Source organism: Triturus cristatus, chromosome 7, assembly GCF_964204655.1.
Source record: "Triturus cristatus chromosome 7, aTriCri1.1, whole genome shotgun sequence".
Classification (NCBI taxonomy): Eukaryota; Metazoa; Chordata; class Amphibia; order Caudata; family Salamandridae; genus Triturus; species Triturus cristatus.
Genome location: NC_140590.1, coordinates 309,571,533 through 309,595,336, shown reverse-complemented (window position 1 = coordinate 309,595,336; position 23,804 = coordinate 309,571,533).

Below are 23,804 nucleotides of genomic sequence, written 5' to 3'. Positions count from 1 at the left end.
TGCAAATGTGTCCATAGTTTCTCAGTGGCATGGTGGGTGAACCAAATGTGTGTTGCAGGGCCTATATATGTATCTTGTATTGTAGATGTTACTCATCTTTCATTTCAGGCTATGCACTGTAACCTAGGTTGATTTGACTCATGTGACATATGTATACAGGTGTCTGATTAATTCCTGTTTATTCACCTTGCCCACAGCATCGTCGGGGGACACGGATGGAGACACCGGCACGGACCGTGCGGAGGGACCGGGCACCAGTGCCAGCAGTGACACCTTAGCTGGCACTTCGAGTGTAACTGAGGCCGAGGGGAGTGAGCCGGAAGACCTGTCCACTGCCACCACAGATTATGAAGCTGACGGGTCCGAGGCTGAGCACTCCGAGGGGGCGGAGGCTGCTCCAACAGCTGACAGCAGCACAACCAACATCTCTCCCCGCCCCCTCCATTGCCATCACCGGCCTCCCACTTGCTCGTGTCCCTTCCTGGCGTGCTAGGTCACCACGTGTCTCCTTCCTGCCAGGCACCGCACCCCCTGCCCCTGTATCCACTGCTGCCGCCAATGCTGAGTCTGTGGACATCCTGCGGCAGTTGCAGGTTGGTCAGGCTGCGATTCTTAATGTCCTCCATGGCCACGGCCAAGTGCTCACCAACATGGAGGCATACTTGGAGGGCATTTCAGCATTGCAGGCTGACCAACGCAACTTGCTGCGGTCTATTGACTCGACACTGTCTGCAGCAGTGGGTCTCCTGCAGCACTTCGTCCCACCCCCTACCCATGCCCCATCCACACTTCCCACTCCCATGCCTGTCCCACGTACACCCAGACGTCAGCAAGCACACACCCCACCAGACACAGGCACCACACCAGCAGGGAAGGCAAAGTGCACACCTCCTGGCACGCACACACAGGGTGAAGTAGGCACACCCACTGGGTCGGGGGGGAAACGGAAGACACGCAGCCAGAGTGGGAGTCCACATTCCTCACGACCACCACCCTCCAAATCCACTCCCCTCAGCTCTCCTGGCCAAGAGTCGGACACAGGGTCAGTCCTGCCCAGTCTGTCCATCAGCCCCAGTGTGGCACCACCCCGCAAGCGGTGGAGGAAGGACACCGGCAGGGGAGTTGAGTTCCCCCCCCTGTCCACACCCCCCCAGTAGCGCTGCGACCCATCCCTGTGACCCCCCCCCTCCTTGGGGCCTGTGGTTCCTTCGGGTGCAGGGGAGACGCTGAGCGACCTGGCAGTAGTGTGCAGCGCCGTGCTCGAATCCACCTTTGGCGCTGCCCCACCCCCTGTGTTGGAGTCGTCCGTCCCTGCACCCACAACACCTCCCCTTGCCCCTCCTGTCCCTGCGGTGCCTGGTCCTTCCCCCCAACATGATGCCCCCCCCCTGTGGAAGACAAAGGAGTCCGACTGTGCAGGCAAGCTAGGGGACACACGTACCACTGTGTCCCCCATCCGGATTGGAGTCATGGACTGCCCTATAGGCCTTGTATACATTGACATTTATGTTGCTTTTTACTTACATCATGCTGAATAAAGCAATTTGGTTTTTCCTTTGAACACTACTGTTTATCTGGTGTTGCTGTTGGTGGACCAGCTCCATGATTTTGGGTGGTGATAATGTGTTGGGTGTGTGGGAAATGTAGTCTTGTGCTGGTCATAGGGTGGACCCTGGTGTCTGTGTGCCATCACAAGCTGTTGGCTAAATTACTTTGTTTATGTAAGCAGTTACTGCATGGTGACATCGTCCCAAGGTGTGTTCCTTCCTCTGTGTAACCTGACATCTTCCCTGCAGGGTGTTTCCACTATGTGGTGCTGAGCTGTGTCTACATCAGCTGGGGGTGTGACGGACTCCTTCAACTTTGCACATGCATGCTGTGCGATGTCTCCACCTGCATCATTTGTGGCATCCTTGGTGGTCACTGTACTTGTGTGTGTAGACTGTTGAGAAGACTTCATGTGGACATGTTCTCTTTTAGGCGCTATGCATGTGTGTACTCCCAGCCTCGCACACGTGGTACATGTACTGCAGGGTCTTTGTGCACCTGACTGACATTTGTGGGCATTGTATCTGTGGGTACTCCACCCTTTGCGTTCCATGGGCACTGCTGGGAGGACTCTACACCCACCCCTCCTGTGTCTGGGCACTGCTGGGAGGACTCTGCACCCACCCCTTCTGTGTCTGGGCACTGCTGGGAGGACTCTGCACCCACCCCTCCTGCGTCTGGGCACTGCTGGGAGGACTCTGCACCCACCCCTCCTGCGTCTGGGCACTGCTAGGAGGACTCTGCACCCACCCCTCCTGCGTCTGGGCACTGCTGGGAGGACTCTGCACCCACCCCTCCTGTGTCTGGGCACTGCTGGGAGGACTCTGCACCCACCCCTCCTGCGTCTGGGCACTGCTGGAGGACTCTGCACTCACCCCTCCTGTGTCTGGGCACTGCTGGGAGGACTCTGCACCCACCCCTCCTGCGTCTGGGCACTGCTGGGAGGACTCTGCACCCACCCCTCCTGCGTCTGGGCACTGCTGGGAAGACTCTGCACCACCCCTCCTGCGTCTGGGCACTGCTGGGAGGACTCTGCACCCACCCCTCCTGCGTCTGGGCAATGCTGGGAGGACTCTGCACCCACCCCTCCTGCGTCTGGGCACTGCTGGGAGGACTCTGCACCCACCCCTCCTGCGTCTGGGCACTGCTGGGAGGACTCTGCACCCACCCCTCCTGCGTCTGGGCACTGCTGGGAGGACTCTGCACCCACCCCTCCTGCGTGTGGCCATGTACGCTCCATACATACACTGTTGGGGTGGGGGTACGCTCCATACATACGCGGGTGTGGGTACGGTCCATTCATACACGGGTGGGGGTACGGTCCGTACATACACTGTTGGGGTGGGGGTACGCTCCATACATACGCGGGTGTGGGTACGGTCCATTCAACGGGTGTGGGTACGGTCCATTCATACACGGGTGGGGGTACGGTCCGTACATACACTGTTGGGGTGGGGGTATGCTCCATACATACGCGGGTGTGGGGGTCCATTCATACACGGGTGTGGGTATGGTCCATTCATACACGGGTGGGGGTACGGTCCGTACATACACTGTTGGGGTGGGGGTACGCTCCATACATACGCGGGTGTGGGTACGGTCCATTCATACACGGGTGTGGGTACGGTCCATTCATACACGGGTGTGGGTACGGTGGAAATGTGGATTTTCCTGATCGGTTATGTCCCCTATCTTGGACCCCAGCGATTCTATATGCATGTTACAAGTACATGTATGTTCCCTCCAGTTCCAGTTTCCAAGACGCAAACATATGTGCGTCCACCATCAACATGTTCTCTGTCAGATCCGCCATCAATGGGCTGGATATTCGAGTATGAAGTATGAAAGGCCACCGACTTTATATGGCTAAGTTACTCTATTTTTACAGTTCAGGCAGAATAGGCCCGATTCTGTCCTCAAAGCCTTTCCCTGCTCTCTGTCTCTGACAGCTTCAGCTTGAGCTCGCATCTGTATCCATGAACTTTGTCCTACTCCCTGTGCAGCTAACGGTGCCTGCCTCGGCCAGTTTCGCCTGCCTGCCAAGAAGCTGTATTTCACCTTCGAATTATCTACTTTGCTTTTCAGCCGATGCATTCCTGTCTAGTGATTTAGGCAAACATTTCCTTTAGCTCCAAGCAAAGGACTCGGCCTTTCCATCCTCATGCAAGTAATTCATAGCCCTGTCACCATGGAATATTCCCATCCTCTCGCATTCAGTGTAGACATTTAGACGCTTGTACACACACGCACAGTCAGTATAGAATAGATTCTGTCCGAGAGTCCTTCCTTGTGGATAACATAGTTCTCTAAACATAGGATGTTAGATATGATTTGGGATTAGGTTGACTTGACCCCCCAGACTTTTCGTCTCCACATGTAGAGCTAAATGTCAAGTCCCCTTCACCCCCTAGTTGCACGTCAATTACACGTCATGCTGCTGCGCGCGCATCTATGTTAAGTATTATCTTATAGATCCACCTATGTGTGATAATCAGAGCCAATCATGTTTCTTCTTGCTCATTATTACGCCTAGTTTCGATTACGTATTTACTATGTCATTTCTCTTATCAATTGTTACACCCTCTACATTCGTTTCATTGTAATGTATGACCTATAAAAGTTACTTCTTGTCAATAAAGTATTGTACTTCACTTCCTGAACCCTCGTGGTGACGGAACCTGAAGGCCGCCACTCGAGTCGGCCATTTTGGAATAAAGCTCATTCAGAAAACCTCTTATACCACGGATTCTGCCTCTTATTATTCTGAGCTATTTTACTTTATTTTAGATTCCGTATGAAATTCAGTCTAGGTAAAAGAATATTTACCACATAATGGCGCCCGAACAGGGACACTTTCTCATCTCACGCGCCGGCGGTGCGTTGCAGGCCCGGTCTCCTGCCACAGCTGGACGGACCATAACGCGTACCAACAGGATTTCCTGTAGCTCCCTCCGGTCAAGCGGGGGCGACTGAGGCTGCGATCAACCCAGACGAGGCGGTGAGAAGTGCGAAGTATCCCGACCAGAGCCTAGCTGAGAGAGCAAGATCCGAGGTATACAGAGGCCCACCAGGTTTTCGAAGTCCCGATGTCCAGAGGGTCCGCTGTCCGCAGTCATCGAGTCCCGTCCATTCTCTGAGGCCTTCCGTTTCAAGGAGCTACTCGGTGAGTACCATCGCCGGGGAGGCGTGTTGACGCGCACATAGGTTGTGCCGGTCAAGACGGATTTGGGTACACAAATCCGGTCTGCACTGTTTAGCAGTGTATATGTACTGTTTAGCAGTATATCAAGTATTCCGAAGTATCTAGTTATTGTCAAGAATTCTGCTTGGTGATTAGTTATGCAGACTGTCATCATTGTTGGTCATTTTTAAAGGTTAAAATGTTTAATGTTTAATGTTTAAAGTGTTTAAATGTCTTGCATATTGTGGTATGAATGATTGTTCATTGTTCACTGTTCATTATTGTGTTTTTTCGTATTAAGTGGGTTCAAGAGTAAGTATCAGATCAGTTGTCAATATGCCGCTCTTCTCGAAGTTAAGACAGATTACTACTAGAAAAGGGGTGCTTGAAGAAGCAGTTCCTATTCCTCCTAGGGACACTCCAGGGCATTTTATGTATCACAAGCATGGCTTAGATGCCATATTATTTCTTGATTTATGGGTAGATTATACCAAGGGATTGCCAGAAAGTCAAAGGTGGCCCGCAGCGGGAACCTGGGATGCAGAGTGCATCATGAAAGTGGAGGAAGAGTTATGGAAAAGAAAGGTCAGACAGTCACAGAAAGACGCTGTTGAGTTATGGCGTAAAGAATCTCATAGACGTACAGAAAAAGCACGTAGACAAGAAGAGAGGAGTAAAGAAAGTTCAAAGGAAGTTCAAGAAAATCTATTAATTGAGGAGGGTATCCGAATGAAATCAGAACAAGTAGATAGACAAAGAAATGCTCTTATGAATGGTATGTATCCCCTTCTAGCCGAAGGACTACCTAAGGCTGTTCCAGAAATGCCAAAAGACTTGCCACCCCCATTATTTCCAATTAAGGTACATCCTAAAGGGCATCCCAGAACCGCAGAAGATGTTTTTCTTTCCTCATATCTAGACGACGCAGCTCCCGAGTATGCCAACCCCGCACCACATAGACCGTCTGGCGGAGGGGTTCAACGTCAGGATCAGGTATCTGTTCCTGTGCAAGTCCCGACACAAGCTCCGGCAAGCACATCTGTTTCCGCATCTGTTTCCGCAATCGATTCAACAGTGGTATCGACACCTATAGTTGCTGTGTCACGTTCGACGAATCCATTCACACCCGACGCCCCAGATGGGGCCACGGGAGGTGCTAGCAATACTTTTACGCCACCTAGAATAAATAAACTTGTTTTTCAAGAGTCAGCGCATTCACGTACACCCAAATTCGTAAGTGAACGTACGCTTAAGGAACTCCTTATAGATTGTAGATATGACCCGGTGGTCGGTAAAGAGGACGAAATGGTCCTGGCATCATTACGTATCAGACGAGCCGCAGAGTATTTAGCGAGGTTACCAGGAATGACTGCGCATCTAGATAAAATATATCATTTTGTTCAAACAGGGCGAGATCCAGAATGTATTAACAGAGCTATGGAATTCCAGAAAGTAGAGATACAGGGGGAACTGTTACGTTTCCTCATAAACTGTATGATCAGAAATCAAGACCGACCAGGGGTAGACCCGAATGTAATGCTTATTCTTACAAGATGGAGCCAGAATATATCAGAAGGGAGACACGATAAGCAAAACTGTATAATAGCCATGTGCCGAAAAATCCGTAAAGAAATAGAACGTATTCACGAAGAAAGATTGGAAACAGACGAGTTGGAGCAAGATGAAGTGTCCGAATCAGGGAATTCCGCAAGACAGTCAGAGACCATAGCCTACGTAGGCAGAGGAAGATCCTGTAATAATACTAGATGCTTTTCTGATCCCATACACTCTGTATGTCCAAATAATAGCAGAACGTATCCGACGCCTGTAATAAATCTGAAGTCTCCTGAACATTTGTTTCAAGCCGCAGATAAAATACTACGAGAACGAAGGGGTTACCACCTCCTCGATTCCATGGATGAGAAAGAATTAGCCAGATCAGTCGTTCACTGGATTGACAGTCCTGAAAAATACGGTGATGAGACCGTAGCACACACGTTTTTTAACCTCAGTGCAGATGAACAACGTTTAGCTGGAATCTATATGATTCAGCAACTCCTTATATTATATAAGAGCCAACATGCTGACCCTGGTCCTTTACCTAATATATTAACGGAACTACTCGCGAACAGATGGAGAGGTTCTAGTAACAAGTTAATTAAAGAAATACTAGTGTCACGTAAACAGTATGTCCTTTTTGTAAGTCCGGATTCATTCTCGCTGTCCCGCAAAGAAAGAATGCCGTATTATATGGATAGACAAAATCCCTTACGAGAAGTGCACCCAATAAAAGGCGAAGACAATCAGTTTCACCGTGTATTTGTATACACACCCATAACAAAAATTGAATTGTTAGAAATGAAGAAAGTAGTACCCAGTCATGACAAAGACCCAGCGGGTTTCCACCGAGAAATTAAGGACATGTTACTGATGGGAGAGTATACCTATCCTGATATTATGACGATATTAAAGGTGCTCTTGCCTGCTGGCATTTATGAAAAACTGAAAGAAAAAGAGTGGGAAGTGGGCGACCAAAAGATAGATTGGACAGCATTAGAAACGGAAGAAAAGGCCCGAACTGCAGGTTCAGGGCTCGGGGATAAAGTTAAAGCATTACCAGGTTTACTAGTACAAGTACTGCCACGTTTATTAACTACGAAAAAGGAAGATTGGGGTGCAATCTCAGCCTGTAAACAAAAGCATGATGAAGACACAAGTGATTATTATGCCCGATTTGAAAAATGTTTTGGAATAAATAGTGGTATAAAAACAAGTAGCGAGTCGTATCCACATTTATTTGTGACAAAATTAGTAGAAAATGCATTCCCTCCAGTAAAGAATAGAATATTGAAATTCGAGAGTACCTGGCAAAGTAACACTCCGTCACAAATGCTACAAATGTTACAGTATCATCACAATAGAATTAGAGATGAACAAGAGCACGAACAAAGACGTATGAAAGATACAAAAATGAAAATGCTAGTGTCTCAGACAGTACCAGCGGAAGGACATAAAAAGGGTATGATACATTCCGATTCAGCAGGACCGGTAAAAGGGACATGCAATTATTGCAAAAAGCCAGGTCATTACGTACACGATTGTCCAGTTTTAAAACATAATATCGCCATAGGTAAAACACAAGAAAGACAACGGCCACTCAGACAGGATCAGAATGAACAAGGAGCTATGCAGCACGCCCAGGCCATGCCAGCCGCACAACAGCCAATACAGTTTGTGCCAGCTGCACCACCGTTGCCTGCTACTGCCACACAAACCACAACACGACAAATGTATCAGACCGCACAGTATGAATACCCTGAGTATCAGCGTTACGCATGAGCCAGCCTAGAGAGGGAAGTTGACTTACCCCTTATCGAGATTCCTGTAGATCAAGAAGGACCTTATGTACATAGTGAATTGTTAGGTCAAGATAGAAAATTCTTACTCGATACAGGGGCAAGTCGAACAACTATAAAACGTAGTGAAGTTCCAGGGGCACCCCTCTCAGGCTCTCAGAATATCTCCCTTGGTTTTTCAGGAAAACCTATTGTTAATGAAGTATCACAGCCTCTTCCACTTACGATAGGACCTTTGACACGAACTACAGATTTATTGCTTACTAAATCATGCCCAGAAAATCTGTTAGGAATTAAAACTCTGAAAGCCCTAGGAGCCATAATATGTTGTTCTCCGGAAGGAGTAAGGTTGTTTTTACGCGATTTTAAAGGTCACTATGTGTCTAGAGACATGGATCCCCGACTACAGACTTTACCTACACATCTATGGGCACAAGGCCCTACTGATGTTGGTTGCATGAATATTACACCATATCGAGTCACACTCAAGGCAGGAGTGGTACTACCACGAATGCGACAATACAAGTTACCGCAAGATGCTGTAGTGGCTTTGCTGAAAATCATTGATGAGCTAATTGCCCAAGGAGTAGTTGTAGAAACAGACTCCAATGTATGTAATTCACCGATAATTCCGATTCTTAAACGAACTGATCCTACTGCTCCGCCAGTATACCGATTGGTTATTGATTTGCGTGAACTAAACAAGTGCATTGTGCCACAATTTCCTGTGGTCCCCGATATATCATCATTATTGACAGCAATTGATTCCGAAGCAACATTCTTTACTGTAATTGATCTCAAGAATGCCTTTTTCAGCGTCCCCATAGATCCGGAAAGCCAATATTTGTTCGGATTCAGTTTAAATGGGCGCAGTTTTAAATTCTCACGCGCTCCCCAAGGATTCACAGAAAGTCCCAGCATCTACAGCCAAGCACTGAAACGAGAACTTGACAGTATCCACATGCCAGTCAATACTGCACTACTTCAATATGTCGATGATCTACTGATCACCGCGAGAAGCGAATCCGAATGTGAAAAGGCTTCTCTGACAGTTTTACATTTTCTAGCCGACAAGGGGCACAAGGTGTCTCCTTCTAAGCTGCAATTCTGTGTCCAGCGAGTTATTTATCTTGGTCACTCGCTGTCCAAGGAGGGAAGGCAGCTTACACCAGATCGCATCCAGTTAATTGCTAACATGTCAATACCCCAGACACAAAAGGAGGTGCGGGCTTTCATAGGCCTCACTTCATATTGTAGGCAGTGGATCCCTCAATATGCATTCCTAGCAAAACCACTCATTCAGTTAACCACACAGGAGGCAGCCACATCGACTGTTCTCCCTTGGACTCAGGAACATACACAAGCTTTTGAAAGCTTAAAGAAAGCTTTATGTCAAGCACCTGTTTTAGCAACACCATGTTATAGCAAACATTTTACACTCTTTGTTACAGAACGCGAAGGTACTGCCTTGTCAGTACTCACTCAGGAACAAGCAGGATCACGCAAGCCATGCGCTTATTTTTCCAGTACATTAGATCCCGTAGCTCAGGCTTTGCCTGCGTGCCTGAAATCAGTGGCAGCAACAGCTTTAGCAATCAGACAGAGCGATGCCATAGTGTTAGGACATCCATTGACAGTACAAGTACCACATGCAGTAGAGGTTCTTGTGAACCGAACGCAAACACAACACTTGACCATAGCAAGACTTACCGGTTATGAACTGACATTGTTTCAGCCACACATAGAGATCCGACGTTGTAATACATTGAATCCTGCTACACTGTTACCTGTAATTGGAACAGACCCACTAGCTCATGATTGTGTTGAGATTATTGAAATAAAGACGAAACCTAGACAAGACTTGACAGACGTTCCATTGTTAGATCCAGACCTGACGTTGTATGTAGACGGATCGTGCATGAGAACAAGTACAGGAGATTTAGTGGCCGCGTATGCAGTCACAACAGACACTGAAGTTATTGAGACAAACTGTATAGATACTTTGTCAGCCCAAGCAGCAGAACTTATTGCTCTAACACAAGCCTGTATTCAAGCCACAAATAAGAAAGTTAATGTATACACTGACTCACGTTATGCATTCGGAGTTGTACACGACTTCGGCGTGCTGTGGCGAGAGAGGGGTTATTTAACTTCCCATGGTGCCCACATTCAGCACGGTCCCCTCATTCATGCCTTGTTAGACGCAATACATCTACCCACTGCTATATCGATTATGAAATGTAAAGCACACACGAAGGTTACTGATATCATTTCTCAAGGCAATGATTTAGCTGACAGAACAGCTAAACAGACTGCTCAGACTCGCACATTCGACATGACAAAGCCAATAGTTCAGACACCAACACAGTGTATGACAATTAAGGATCCCGCACTTGACGTAATTGACATACAGACACATGCTACTGCAGAAGAATTAAAGAAATGGACTGAACTAGGAGGGATCCAGACAGATCAAGGATGGATGACGAAGGAGAAATCTGTATGGTTTCTTCCTGACTCTATGGTCCAAGCCATTATAGCTACAATTCACAGTCCGGCGCATTTAGGGGAGAAAGCTATGCTAGATAGCATTCAACACATTTGGTTCAATAAACATTTACGAGCAGCAGCTAAACAAAAAGCCCGTACCTGTATGATATGTTGTCAGTTCAACCCAGGAAAAAGTGTTCCCGTAGAACAGGGTGGATTTCAGACTCCTGATCATCCTTTTGAAGTACTCCAAATGGATTATATCCAGATGGAACGATGTCGAGGATTTAAATATGTTCTTGTAGTTGTCTGCGCTCTCTCCCGATGGACTGAGGCGTACCCAGTATCAGATTACACGGCCCCGACTACTGCCAAACAGTTAGTTCGAGAATTCTTCCCACGGTACGGTTTACCACGTGTTATATATTCAGATAACGGCCAGCCTTTCTCATCCGAATTAATGAAACATGTCTCACTTTTGTTGGGATATCAGTGGAAATTCCACTGTGTCCGACACCCCGAGGCAGCAGGTCTCGTGGAACGACATAATCAAATTTTGAAAATCAGATTGTCTAAAATATGTAAGGAGAAAGGTGTTGACTGGATAGTAGCCTTACCAGTTGCACTGTTTTACATAAGAATGGTAGCACACTCTCGAACAGGGCTATCCCCGTATGAGGTGATCTTCGGAAGACCACCAAATATGTGGGGGACGCCTATACCACGTAAAATAACTGATGTTAATTGTGATATGCTAACAGATTACTTGGCTTCCTTGATGTCTGCACTACAATCTTGTCGTTCACAGGTGGCTGCAGCCTTTCCTGACAACACTGAGGTGAAACCCCATGACGTTGTTCCGGGTGATCTGGTGTTTGTGAGGAATTTCGACCGCAAGACCCAGTTGGAGCCCAGGTGGAAGGCACCCAAGCTAGTCCTGTTGACCACAAGAACAGCCGTGAAAGTTGAGGGCCGCAAGGGCTGGATACATTCCAGCCACATCAAGAAATTTCATGGACTATCCTCGGATATAGACACTGTGCCCTGCACTCCCTCACAGACTGATTCAAAACTTCCCTTTGTTGAACAGAATGACTCTCAGAACTATAAATTAAAGCTTAGGCCCAAACAGTCGAGCAATTTGATTGTTTAAGTCCTCTCCAAGGTGAAGCGGTTGAATTGTCTCTGACATGTATCCCTTGGACCTGAGTAGAGAAAATACCCGAGAAATGCTGAAACGACAGGCGTATTGTAAATCACTGCGTAGCTACTGTATGAGGACATTATTAATTCTGTTTTTATTGAGTCTTTTAATAATTATTACGAGTGTGATTTTGCACATATATCATCCTATTTCTAGACATGTTTATAATGTTGCTGCTGAACATTCTTTTAGTGACCTACCACCACATGAATTATCTTATAGACTTGCGCTGCGCAATAACACTTTCATTAGTATGTTGCATCATTCCCATCAGACTAGTAATGCCACCAATTGTTGGGTGTGTGGCCGACTCCCTCCCTATCAGAATAACAAAGGAGTTCTGCCTTTCTTTCCACATCCGTTCACACATAATGGCTCCTGTGGAGCATGGTTTAGCTTACTAAATTCCATAGACCCAGACACAGCAGTTTATCAACAACATTGGATATGGGGAAATCTGAATCTAGTTTTATTCAACGTCTGTCACCCTAATAAGGAGGGTCACCCCAGTAGAACAGGAACTGATCTAGAAAATGAAGTGTATAAATTAGGTAATTTTACACCTAATCTTATGATTCTGAATGTCAAATCCGAAGTTGAAATAATTCTGCCCACTATGTCAGTATTTCCAGTTAAGGGTGAATTATGTGTAAGAAAAGTTGGTTCCATATATATGGGCCATAGCCAATGCGTTACTTACAGTAGAATATAGTGATCGAGGTAAATCTTCATTTAGAGCTTCTCGCCATTCTTACTTTATATGTGGTCAGACGGCATATATGCGTCTGCCTCTAGATTGGGATGGTACCTGTTACATAGCATTCCTTTTGCCACCTGTTTTCCTAGCTCCTCCTGATTATTATCGAAATGTTCATTTAGTACACAATAGAAAGCGAAGAGATCTCCCAGTTGTCGATTATACTGAGACGGCATGGGACAAGTATGTAGATTTCAATAAAGGTATCTTTCCCTATATAGGTACAATATCAAATAGTAAGCTGATACGTAGACTAACCAAGACTCTTGAAGCTGTAGTAAACGAGACTATAGCCGCCCTAGGCAATCTGACAGAGGAACAATCAGCGATGAGAATTGTTGTTCTTCAGAATCGTCTTGTTCTTGACGTCATCCTGGCCGATAGGGGCGGAGCTTGCAGGGTCATCAGATCCAGCTGCTGCATATTCATACCAGAAAATTCGCCATCTGTATATAAAGCTATAACACGCCTTCATAAGATTGTGAGCCAGATACACGAGAATCCAGGCACTTGGACGTGGTCCGGGTGGTTTTGGAGTGTGATATCAGCCTGGGGATGGAGAGTTCTATCCTTCCTAGGAATTGGCCTTCTTATGCTCTTCAGTTGCTGTTTATGCCTGCAATGTGGACCAGCGATTTGTGGTCTGTGTGCCACATCGTGCATTCCATATCAAGGTTCTCGTTCAAAATGCCGGAAGAAGAAGGAAGAAGAAATGATGCTCCATGAGCAAATCGATGGAATAATGAAGATTGATATCTCTTGAAGGGCAAGTAGGGGACAAGGAGGGAATGTGGAAATGTGGATTTTCCTGATCGGTTATGTCCCCTATCTTGGACCCCAACGATTCTATATGCATGTTACAAGTACATGTATGTTCCCTCCAGTTCCAGTTTCCAAGACGCAAACATATGTGCGTCCACCATCAACATGTTCTCTGTCAGATCCGCCATCAATGGGCTGGATATTCGAGTATGAAGTATGAAAGGCCACCGACTTTATATGGCTAAGTTACTCTATTTTTACAGTTCAGGCAGAATAGGCCCGATTCTGTCCTCAAAGCCTTTCCCTGCTCTCTGTCTCTGACAGCTTCAGCTTGAGCTCGCATCTGTATCCATGAACTTTGTCCTACTCCCTGTGCAGCTAACGGTGCCTGCCTCGGCCAGTTTCGCCTGCCTGCCAAGAAGCTGTATTTCACCTTCGAATTATCTACTTTGCTTTTCAGCCGATGCATTCCTGTCTAGTGATTTAGGCAAACATTTCCTTTAGCTCCAAGCAAAGGACTCGGCCTTTCCATCCTCATGCAAGTAATTCATAGCCCTGTCACCATGGAATATTCCCATCCTCTCGCATTCAGTGTAGACATTTAGACGCTTGTACACACACGCACAGTCAGTATAGAATAGATTCTGTCCGAGAGTCCTTCCTTGTGGATAACATAGTTCTCTAAACATAGGATGTTAGATATGATTTGGGATTAGGTTGACTTGACCCCCCAGACTTTTCGTCTCCACATGTAGAGCTAAATGTCAAGTCCCCTTCACCCCCTAGTTGCACGTCAATTACACGTCATGCTGCTGCGCGCGCATCTATGTTAAGTATTATCTTATAGATCCACCTATGTGTGATAATCAGAGCCAATCATGTTTCTTCTTGCTCATTATTACGCCTAGTTTCGATTACGTATTTACTATGTCATTTCTCTTATCAATTGTTACACCCTCTACATTCGTTTCATTGTAATGTATGACCTATAAAAGTTACTTCTTGTCAATAAAGTATTGTACTTCACTTCCTGAACCCTCGTGGTGACGGAACCTGAAGGCCGCCACTCGAGTCGGCCATTTTGGAATAAAGCTCATTCAGAAAACCTCTTATACCACGGATTCTGCCTCTTATTATTCTGAGCTATTTTACTTTATTTTAGATTCCGTATGAAATTCAGTCTAGGTAAAAGAATATTTACCACACATACACGGGTGGGGGTACGGTCCGTACATACACTGTTGGGGTGGGGGTACGCTCCATACATACGCGGGTGTGGGTATGGTCCATTCATACACGGGTGGGGGTACGGTCCGTACATACACTGTTGGGGTGGGGGTACGCTCCATACATACGCGGGTGTGGGTACGGTCCATTCATACATGGGTGTGGGTACGGTCCATTCATACACGGGTGGGGGTACGGTCCATTCATACACGGGTGGGGGTACGGTCCGTACATACACTGTTGGGGTGGGGGTACGCTCCATACATACGCGGGTGTGGGTACGGTCCATTCATACATGGGTGTGGGTACGGTCCATACATACACGGGTGGGGGTACGGTCCGTACATACACTGTTGGGGTGGGGGTACACTCCATACATACGCGGGTGTGGGTACGGTCCATTCATACACGGGTGTCGGTACGGTCCATTCATACACGGGTGGGGGTACGGTCCGTACATACACTGTTGGGGTGGGGGTACGCTCCATACATACGCGGGTGTGGGTACGGTCCATTCATACACAGGTGTGGGTACGGTCCATTCATACACGGGTGGGGGTACGGTCCGTACATACACTGTTGGGGTGGGGGTACGCTCCATATATACGCGGGTGGGGGTACGGTCCGTACGTACCCGTGCCCACGCTGTGGAGTGCTTGTGCGGGCCGTACCCAGGCCTTTGGCACATGGGTACGGGCCGTACCGTCATTGTTGGGGTGACGTGGGTGTGGGCGTGGTACGACTCGTACCCACGCTCTTAAGGCGTGGGTACGGTACGTACCTGTATTGTTGTGTTGCCGGTTCGCGTCGTCGCCCACTTCCGTTGTGGCGGACGCTGGCGTTGCTGGACACGCCCCCACCCCCTCGAAGTGACCAGGGCCTGGAGGTCAGGTGTGTCCAGGGTATGTGTGCTGTGTGACTTGGGTGGGGGTTTTGTGTCCTGCCCCTGCCCATGCCCCCCCCCTTTGCCCCTGGGTGTTGTTCTGACCTTCTGCGGCGTCTGCGTCAGTACCTGTAGAGGAGGTCGACTGCTATGAGGGCCGGGATGACACGTAGGTTCGGGTCCATGTCTGTCCGTCGCGTACAGGTGCTCCTTGTGTGCGTCGTCCTGATTTCCCGGCAGTTTTTGGCTGCCGGAAAATATTCTCCGCGCGGGATGACGTCGGTGCGAATCGTACTTCCTGGTTCGTGGAAATTTGTGTGTATATTTTCCTTGGTTGGTGTTTTGTACGATTCGTACGGAAATAGTGTTTCCGTGCGAATCGTACTTTCATGTTTGTAAAGTTTTGCAACCGGGTACGAGTCGGACGCAGAATACGCTCCGACCGACGGTTCGTACCCGGTTTCTCCAGTATCGTAATCGGCACCATAGTTGGAGACCCAATGCTCCTGAGAAATAAACCTAATGCGTTTACATTCACGCACGTTCACACAAGTAAAATGTAGTACATTCGCACAGAATCCTGTCTTTCCCGAGAACAGCGAACAGTGTTCTACTACAGAATTATGACATACGTTAACAAAGCAGCGCTCACCTCTCCTTTGTCCTTCTAACAAGCTCAGAGTATACCTATTACCTTTCCAGTGATAAGCGTTATCGGAATGGCAGTTGGATCCCTGGTACCTAAGACCAGAACTTCACAGGTAACCTTCGCTTTCATACACTCTTCTCTCACACTATAAATGTCTCTAATGGCAACACACGACGATGCTACCGAATCGAACCCAGACAATGCGTTGTGCAACTTCAATTGTCACACGTTTCCCCTGTGTACCTACAGGGCAACAACAATTCTGTCTTTCCCGAGAGCAGCGCTTACCTCTGCCCTACTACGGAACCGTTACAAACTTCCGACTTCCTACATCCCAGAAGCGGTACCAACAACATTAAACTCGACGCAACTCAACATAGTGTGTTAGTACATAAATCAATACCAATCAATAATCAATAAGTTATATACAAGCAAAAATCATCAAACCAAAAACAAGAGCAAACCATCATTCTGCTACCAGAAAAACTGCTCCAGCGTGGAGTGCAAAATTCCTCCCTCTATCACAGACCAAAGATCTCACATACACACACTATCCACACATTCGCTGGTGGGGCCCATAACACCAACATTCACTCACCATTAGTCCGTGTGGGAGGCGATTATCTTCCAAACGCTGGTATGAGAAGGAAATACCACTTCTACCCTAATGAGTGACAAATCTACACCACCTTCTGTTGCTCATTAGGCCCTATATTCCATCTTTGGCAGTCCTCTCATAATTTTGGCGGTGGATCTGCTAGTTGCTGTTTAAATGATTATCTAATTCTCTTTCTCTTCGCAATAATACATTTTCATAAATAAACAAACCAACTCTTTTCTGTAATGAATCAAATAAGTTCTTTATCTAATTAATGCAAATAAAATCATTAGTGGCTGAAGCAGCTGACCATCATATTTACCTATTCTGGCTAAATATCGTCTTCTAAATCAAATCCATTAGTCTCATCAATCTATGCCCGTCAAATTTGAAAGTTCAGTACATCAGGAAATTGGTCATTCGATCAGTCTGTCAAAGATTCAGGGAAACAGCTGTCCTGCAGTGTTACCGTCCTCTCCGTCAGCATAACAACAGGAAATTGGAAAACGATGTAATTGCCTCTCTATTCTACCATAATTTATAGTAAAATTGATGTTAAAAGTATCAAAGTTTGGGCATCCGAGTTCGCTGATTGGACAATCAGGGATCATCCTTTTGGGTTCTCACAAAAGTGTCTTTTGGGTTATGACCCTTGTCAGTTCCGGTTCAAACAACAGTCTTTGTTCAGAATATTTGGCCGATGTCCCAAGCTGTCCTTGGAAGGTACATGTTCATCTGGGGTCAGGTCCAGGCCACAGTTGCTAGCAGTGACGCATGCGCACTTCACCCAGAACCTTGAGCGATGGAGCCGGTTTCATCGGATACAGGAGTCCGCCATTTTGTGGCCACTCGAAATGGTCAACTTAAGCAAAGAAACACAAAAACGTAATTAGTACATAAAAATAGCTAATTAAATGTTATTCCCTTTCTAATATCCATATGTGTGTATATTTATCTAGCAAAAGCAACACTCAGTATGGTTTATACTTACTGAATAAAGCACGAATCACAATTACATCACAAAAGCGACATATATCATGCAATATTCTAATTGTCTATCATTAAAAGGGCGTACAGAATTTAGTTCATGTATTAATTAGGCCATGCAGATGCAAATCCCACATGTAATTCATATATTAGTAAGGTTGGTAAGTATTTTCCACATCACTCCAAACCATTAATTCGATTATAATTAATTAATTAATCTAATTAGTAAAACAACATGCAAAATGGGATGGGTATACACAATGTAGCATTACCCGCTCCAGCAGATGCGTCAGACCCACGTGGGGCATTGTCTAGAAGAAGGCCTGTGGCTGAACCTGGCCAGCCTAAATAAACGCTAATAGCCAGTAGCCTGATAGCGATAGCAAGTGGACTCTTACTTGGCTGCTTACATCTATACCCAAGAACTCCCCCTCCCGTGCTGATAGCTGCTGGGAGCAAGTCAGAGACAGTGTGACACAGTGCTGCTGGGTCTGGACCGAATAGATGTGGTTCGCCGCAGAGGATAAAGGCAAGTTGACGAGAGGAGATGGCATGCCCCCCACCCGTCACCAGAGTGCAAGAAAGTGCAGCCCCAAAAGAATATTAATACGCAACCAGAAAATGGTCAAGGATAAGCCAACGAGAGGTGGGCAGGCTAAAAAAATCGTGCAATACACAGTCCCAGGCCCAGGATCACCAGACAACTGAGAAGAGACACCGAAGATACAAACAACCAGGGAGCTATGAAACTTGACAAGGCAGATATATTGGAGGCCATAAGAGACTCCCGAGTGGCACTGGCGACCAAGATGGACACAGTGACAATGGACATAAACCACTTATGCCTAGATCTGCACATGGTAGCGGAAAGAGTCACGAATACTGAGGAGGAGGTCGTGACACTACGCAAAGAGGTCTAGAGGCTCCGCACCACGGTCACTACCTTACAGGCCCAGTCAATTCGCACAGAAGACAGAGTAGAAGACGCAGAAGGGCGATCTAGGAGGAACAACCTTAGGTTCATAGGTTTTCCTGAAAAGGCAGAAGGGTCGGCAGCAGATTTATTCCTCGAAAACTGGATCAACAAAACATTCAACAATATCAGACGCTCAAAATTCTTTGCTATAGAAAGAGCTCACCGGACCTTGGGTCCCTGCTGTGACCGGGATCACCGCACAGAGCTCTGATAGCACGCCTGTTCAATTACAGGGAGAGAGACATAATACTCCAGCACATCCGTACTAATGACCCACCGCACTATGAAGACCGCACAATTCAAATATTCCCAGATTATACCAGGAAAGTACAAGACCTCTGCAGTGAATTCCTAGGTGTTAAGCGGTGCCTGTGGGAACACAATATCAAATACAACCTAATTTACCCTGCGAGACTCTGAGTGATGTGATGGTAGAGTTTTCTTCTATGAAACACCCCATATGCAACAGACTGGAGTGATTCTAAAGGCCTGACTGGAACACACTAAAACCAAGGATGGCGTGAGCAACGGAAAAAAGCACAGACAACAGCATGGTCGGCGGCAGGAGGCAGAAGAAAGGAGACTCAGTCTGCAAGAAATACCAAACACAGGGCGCATCTTGGTGGGCGAGGATGGAACCTTATAAACTGAATTGGCAACAATACCACTGCAAAACCAGTATTCCCCTCTCTGCTTGGTACAAGAGACCCAGACCCAGACTGATGGAACCCCAGAAGAGTAAAGGGGAGATAGGATGAAAGCATCCAATCCCGGAGATGTCTGGAAAGCGTGAGAAATTGCACCAACGACCTGTGAATAGATATGTCAGTCAGTCAAGTATGCTTTATTCGAATATTATTCATAAAAGCAGAAAACATTTTACAATAACAATTTCATACATGGTTAAAAGGGAATTAAATTAAGATCAATAGATACAAAGCATACACATATCTTATACATGACCCTATAACATGTTTATCTTAGGCGGTAGAGTTAAAAAAGTATTTTTTAAAAACATAAAACATAAGAGAGAATAATCAAAGGACTAGCAGTCTCTCCTAAATCATGAGAGTAGTCAAACGACTAGCAATCTCTGTCTGATTGTCCACGCCCAGCCTAAATATTTTGCAGTGGCTACTGAAATCCATGGCAAGGTATTAGTACGTATTATACGCAGGGCCACGGCGCCACTGTTTGTTCCTAAGTTTTTACACATCGGAGACAGCCAGTTGCGTCTTGGGACCGCGTAAAACTTGCAGACAAATAGAAAGTGTCCAATGGTTTCCCTGTCTGAGCCACATACAGAACATCCATCACACAAACCCCCTTCCCACTTAGATGTCAAAGATTTGAGGGGAAGTGCACCTACTCTCAGTTGAAAAAGGAGCTTTTTTTCCAAGGGCCTTGTTAAGATATCCCAATATGGCTCCAGACAAGGATACATCTTAACTTCCATAAAGTCTGCAGTCATGGAACCAGCACTCAAGCTGTTCCATTTCCGTCTAGCAACCGACTCCCAATAAATATTCTTTAAGGTGCTTTTAGATGGAAAACTGGCTCTCGCCGGGTCATCCCAAAGTGAGCGCAAACCAAGTTTGAACAGAGATGTCCTAAGTGCCTTTAACCATTCTATTTTGTGGAAAGCATCAGACCTAATAATATCTAAAAAACCATCTACATAGTGAGAAAGGACAGGAGTTGTCCATATCCTGCGCCAATACAAAATAGGGCGCAGTTGTACCAAATCTGAGATTGCTTTTCTGCCCAGGTCGTGTTTAAGGGGCAACAATGGGGTGCTTTTAGGAAGACCTGTTATTGCCCTTAAAAATTTATTTTCTGAGGATTGAAGAGCAGCAACCTTCTCAAAGCCCCAGAGCTCAGCACCATATAAGGCGGAGCCTAGAGCTTTGGCTTCATACACCTGTAGAACCGGTTTTATAGGTTTGGTCAATGATTTTCTATGCTCTGAGGAAATAGCGCCTGCCAGTTGCCTATGCCTGAGTGTAGCAATATCAGTGTGATGCCGCCAATTCTGCTCGCTAGATATATGCATGCCCAGGTACATGAAGGTGTTCACTACTTCTAGCGGGCGATCATTCAGAATAATTTTTGATTTAAAGCTACAGTGAGGGTTGAATATCATTAGCTTTGTTTTGGCAGTGTTAATTTCTAATCCATACTCCCTACAGAATTGATCAAAAATAGATAAGGCACGCTGGAGACCACTGGGGGTTTTAGATAGGATGAGCGTGTCATCAGCAAACATTAAAATGGGCATTTTAATCCCAGCTAAAAAAGGGGCGTCCACTTGAGCAGAGGTCATACGGGCAACAACATCATTAATATAGAGGGTGAAAAGAACAGGAGCCATCGAGCATCCCTGCCGCACTCCCCTTTCAACAGGGAAGTCCGTGGTTACCGAACCGAGTCCTCCCCACTGGATTCTGGCATAATTAGATTCATGCAACCTCAAAGACAGTAAATCGCTAGGAAGGCCCTGCTTGTTTGGAACGGGGAACAAGGTCGAAAGCGGCCCGTAGATCGACAAAGGCCGCATACAAACTACCTTTGCCCAGCATCACCGTCTTCCATTGTATTAGGGTAAAACGGAATGCCTGGTCCACCGTACTTGTGGACCGTCGAAAGCCAGCCTGGAATGGTGAGAGAGCATTGGTCTCATCCACCCATTCCAGGAGCCTATTGACGATCACACGTCCCACGTCCCACGACCTTTTGAATGGTATCAATAAGACTTATTGGCCTATAGTTGCCTGGTAGGGATCGATCGCCTTTCTTGAAAATAGGAATAATAACTGCACCCTGCCAGGATTTTGGGACCGCAGCCCCCAAAGCAATAGCATTAATAAGGAGATGAATATATTGGCACCAACGGTCCTTATCATTTACAAATAAATCGGCTGGCACACCATCAAGACCAGGCGCACGACCACAGGCAACCGTGTTCAGGGCCGACATGATTTCTGTTATGCCGAAGAGATTCACTTTGGGAAGGTCTAACCTAAGCTCCTGGGCCATGCTATCATTATTTGGGGCAGCATACTGATTTTTAAATTTTTTTATCCATTCTTCTTCAGGCACATTGTTATTAGGGGACCCAGGAGAACCAGTCTTACCCCATCTAACAATATGCCAGAATAACCGGGAGTCCCTACTATCACTGGCTGCCTTTAGCTCAGACCAATGATGTTCATCCCAATCTTTTTTAGCCTTGGATATACTTATTTTATAATTCTTTCTAGCGGCTTGAATTAGAATAGATTGCCCGCCCTTGATAGCTTCACCCAGGGTTAATCGTGATTTTCTGCATTGCTCGTTGTACCAATTGGCTGGCTTGGGAACTCTATTATCTTTATTTTTTACAGGTTTGAGGAAATACTCCTTGATTTTACAAAAGAGAGAATTGTGTAATCCTTCCACCTCACCTAAGCCAGTTCCAAGTGAATTAAGGAGCTTTGTATCCGATATTGCAGTGTCCACCCGAGAATTAATCTCGGCAATGACCAGGTGGTTAGTAACTACCTTTTCCCACCTTAATCTCCGCATATCGTTTGTGGGGACGACCCGGGGAGGAGCAGTCACAGAGAGGCAAGATGATAAAGTGGTATGGAGCCACCATTTATGAGTAGCACACAGGGGATTGTGATCACTCTCAATCCTCTTTACAACCTCCATGTCACAAATCAAAGGCCATAGTTTTAGACTACATATCACATAATCAATTCTAGTGTTATGCCGGCCATTGTCAAATGTGCTTGACCCATTCCTGTCGCCATTGGTCCTACCATTTAGAGCTCTGAGGCCCTTTTCGTAGCATAAAGTGTTTAGGGCTATAATATCTGCCGTCCAACGCAAAACCGGTGAGAGCTCTAATTTAGGAACACCCCATTGTCGATCCTCCTCGTCATCAAATAAGTCATCGTTGTTCAATAGGGGTTCAAATGTTCTATTAAAGATATGTATAAGGGGGACTAACTGCACAGAGATGGCGCAGACGGACTGCACCGCTGTAGGTGGGTGGTGGGTGGTGGGGAGGGGGATAAAGAGAGAGGGCCAACTGGGAAGTTCTGCCAAACTGAATCCAACAGGACACTCCAGCTGTCATACACATGGGCGGTCTTGTTCAGCCCAATTGGTCTTGCGAGATAGCACTGTGTCTGGCGGACTGGCCACACGATAGACACTTCCTGATTGAACTAGAATTGACCTTCAACCCCTGTTTTTGAAAGGTTACAGGTGAAGTATAAGGGAAGGGGACGGCTGACAACAGGTTTGGGGCAGAGTCACCTGCCCTTAGGTCCTTCTGAGAGCTAGGGAAATGTGGAACTACTGACTGTGGGTGGGGGAGGTGGGAGTTGGGAATGTTTTAGATGTGATGGAAAGTTACAAGCCAGCAAACAAAAGATGTGTTATGCCATACAGAGGAAGGGATACAGGGATGCAGAGCTTGGTTACAGCTCTAGACATGAGCCTCCCTTTGGAATTAGAGGCAAACCTAGTGATGATTCGGTGACATGAAGGGAAACAAACAAAAATACAAGTCTCTAACATGGAATGTTTGAGGGCTTAATAACTTTGTTAAACGCAACCGAATAATAGCTTACTTGAGAAGATATGGGGTTTCTATAGCTTTCCTCCAGGAACGACACTTATTGGGCGATAGTCTTAAATACGTCCAAAGAGGATGGCGAGGACAGATCTTCGCGACGTCCTAGTCAGGCTATGCCAGAGGTGCACTAATATGGGTGGCACCGGGAGTCCCCTTTAAAGCGCAGAGAACCTGCCCGGACCCAAACGGGAGGTTTGTAATGGTGAAGGGTAACTTGGATGGGGAATGTTATGTGTCTTTTTAATGTCTACGCCCCAAACAGTGACGATAGGGACTTCCTGGGGTCAGGCATTAGACAGGCTCCCCCTTACGACTGACATGGAACTCATAGTTGCCGGGAACTATAACTGGGCATTTAACGGATCACTAGATAGATTCCCACCAAAACCTGATGCTAAACCGAAGACAAGAAAGACTATGCGCCAGATGCAAACCAACCTAGATCCTATAGACATCTGGCGACACCGTAATCTACATCAAAATGTCTACTCTTGCCACACTCCGGCAACAAACACATACAGTAGACTAGACTGCGTTTTATGCAGTTAACAGCAGTTCG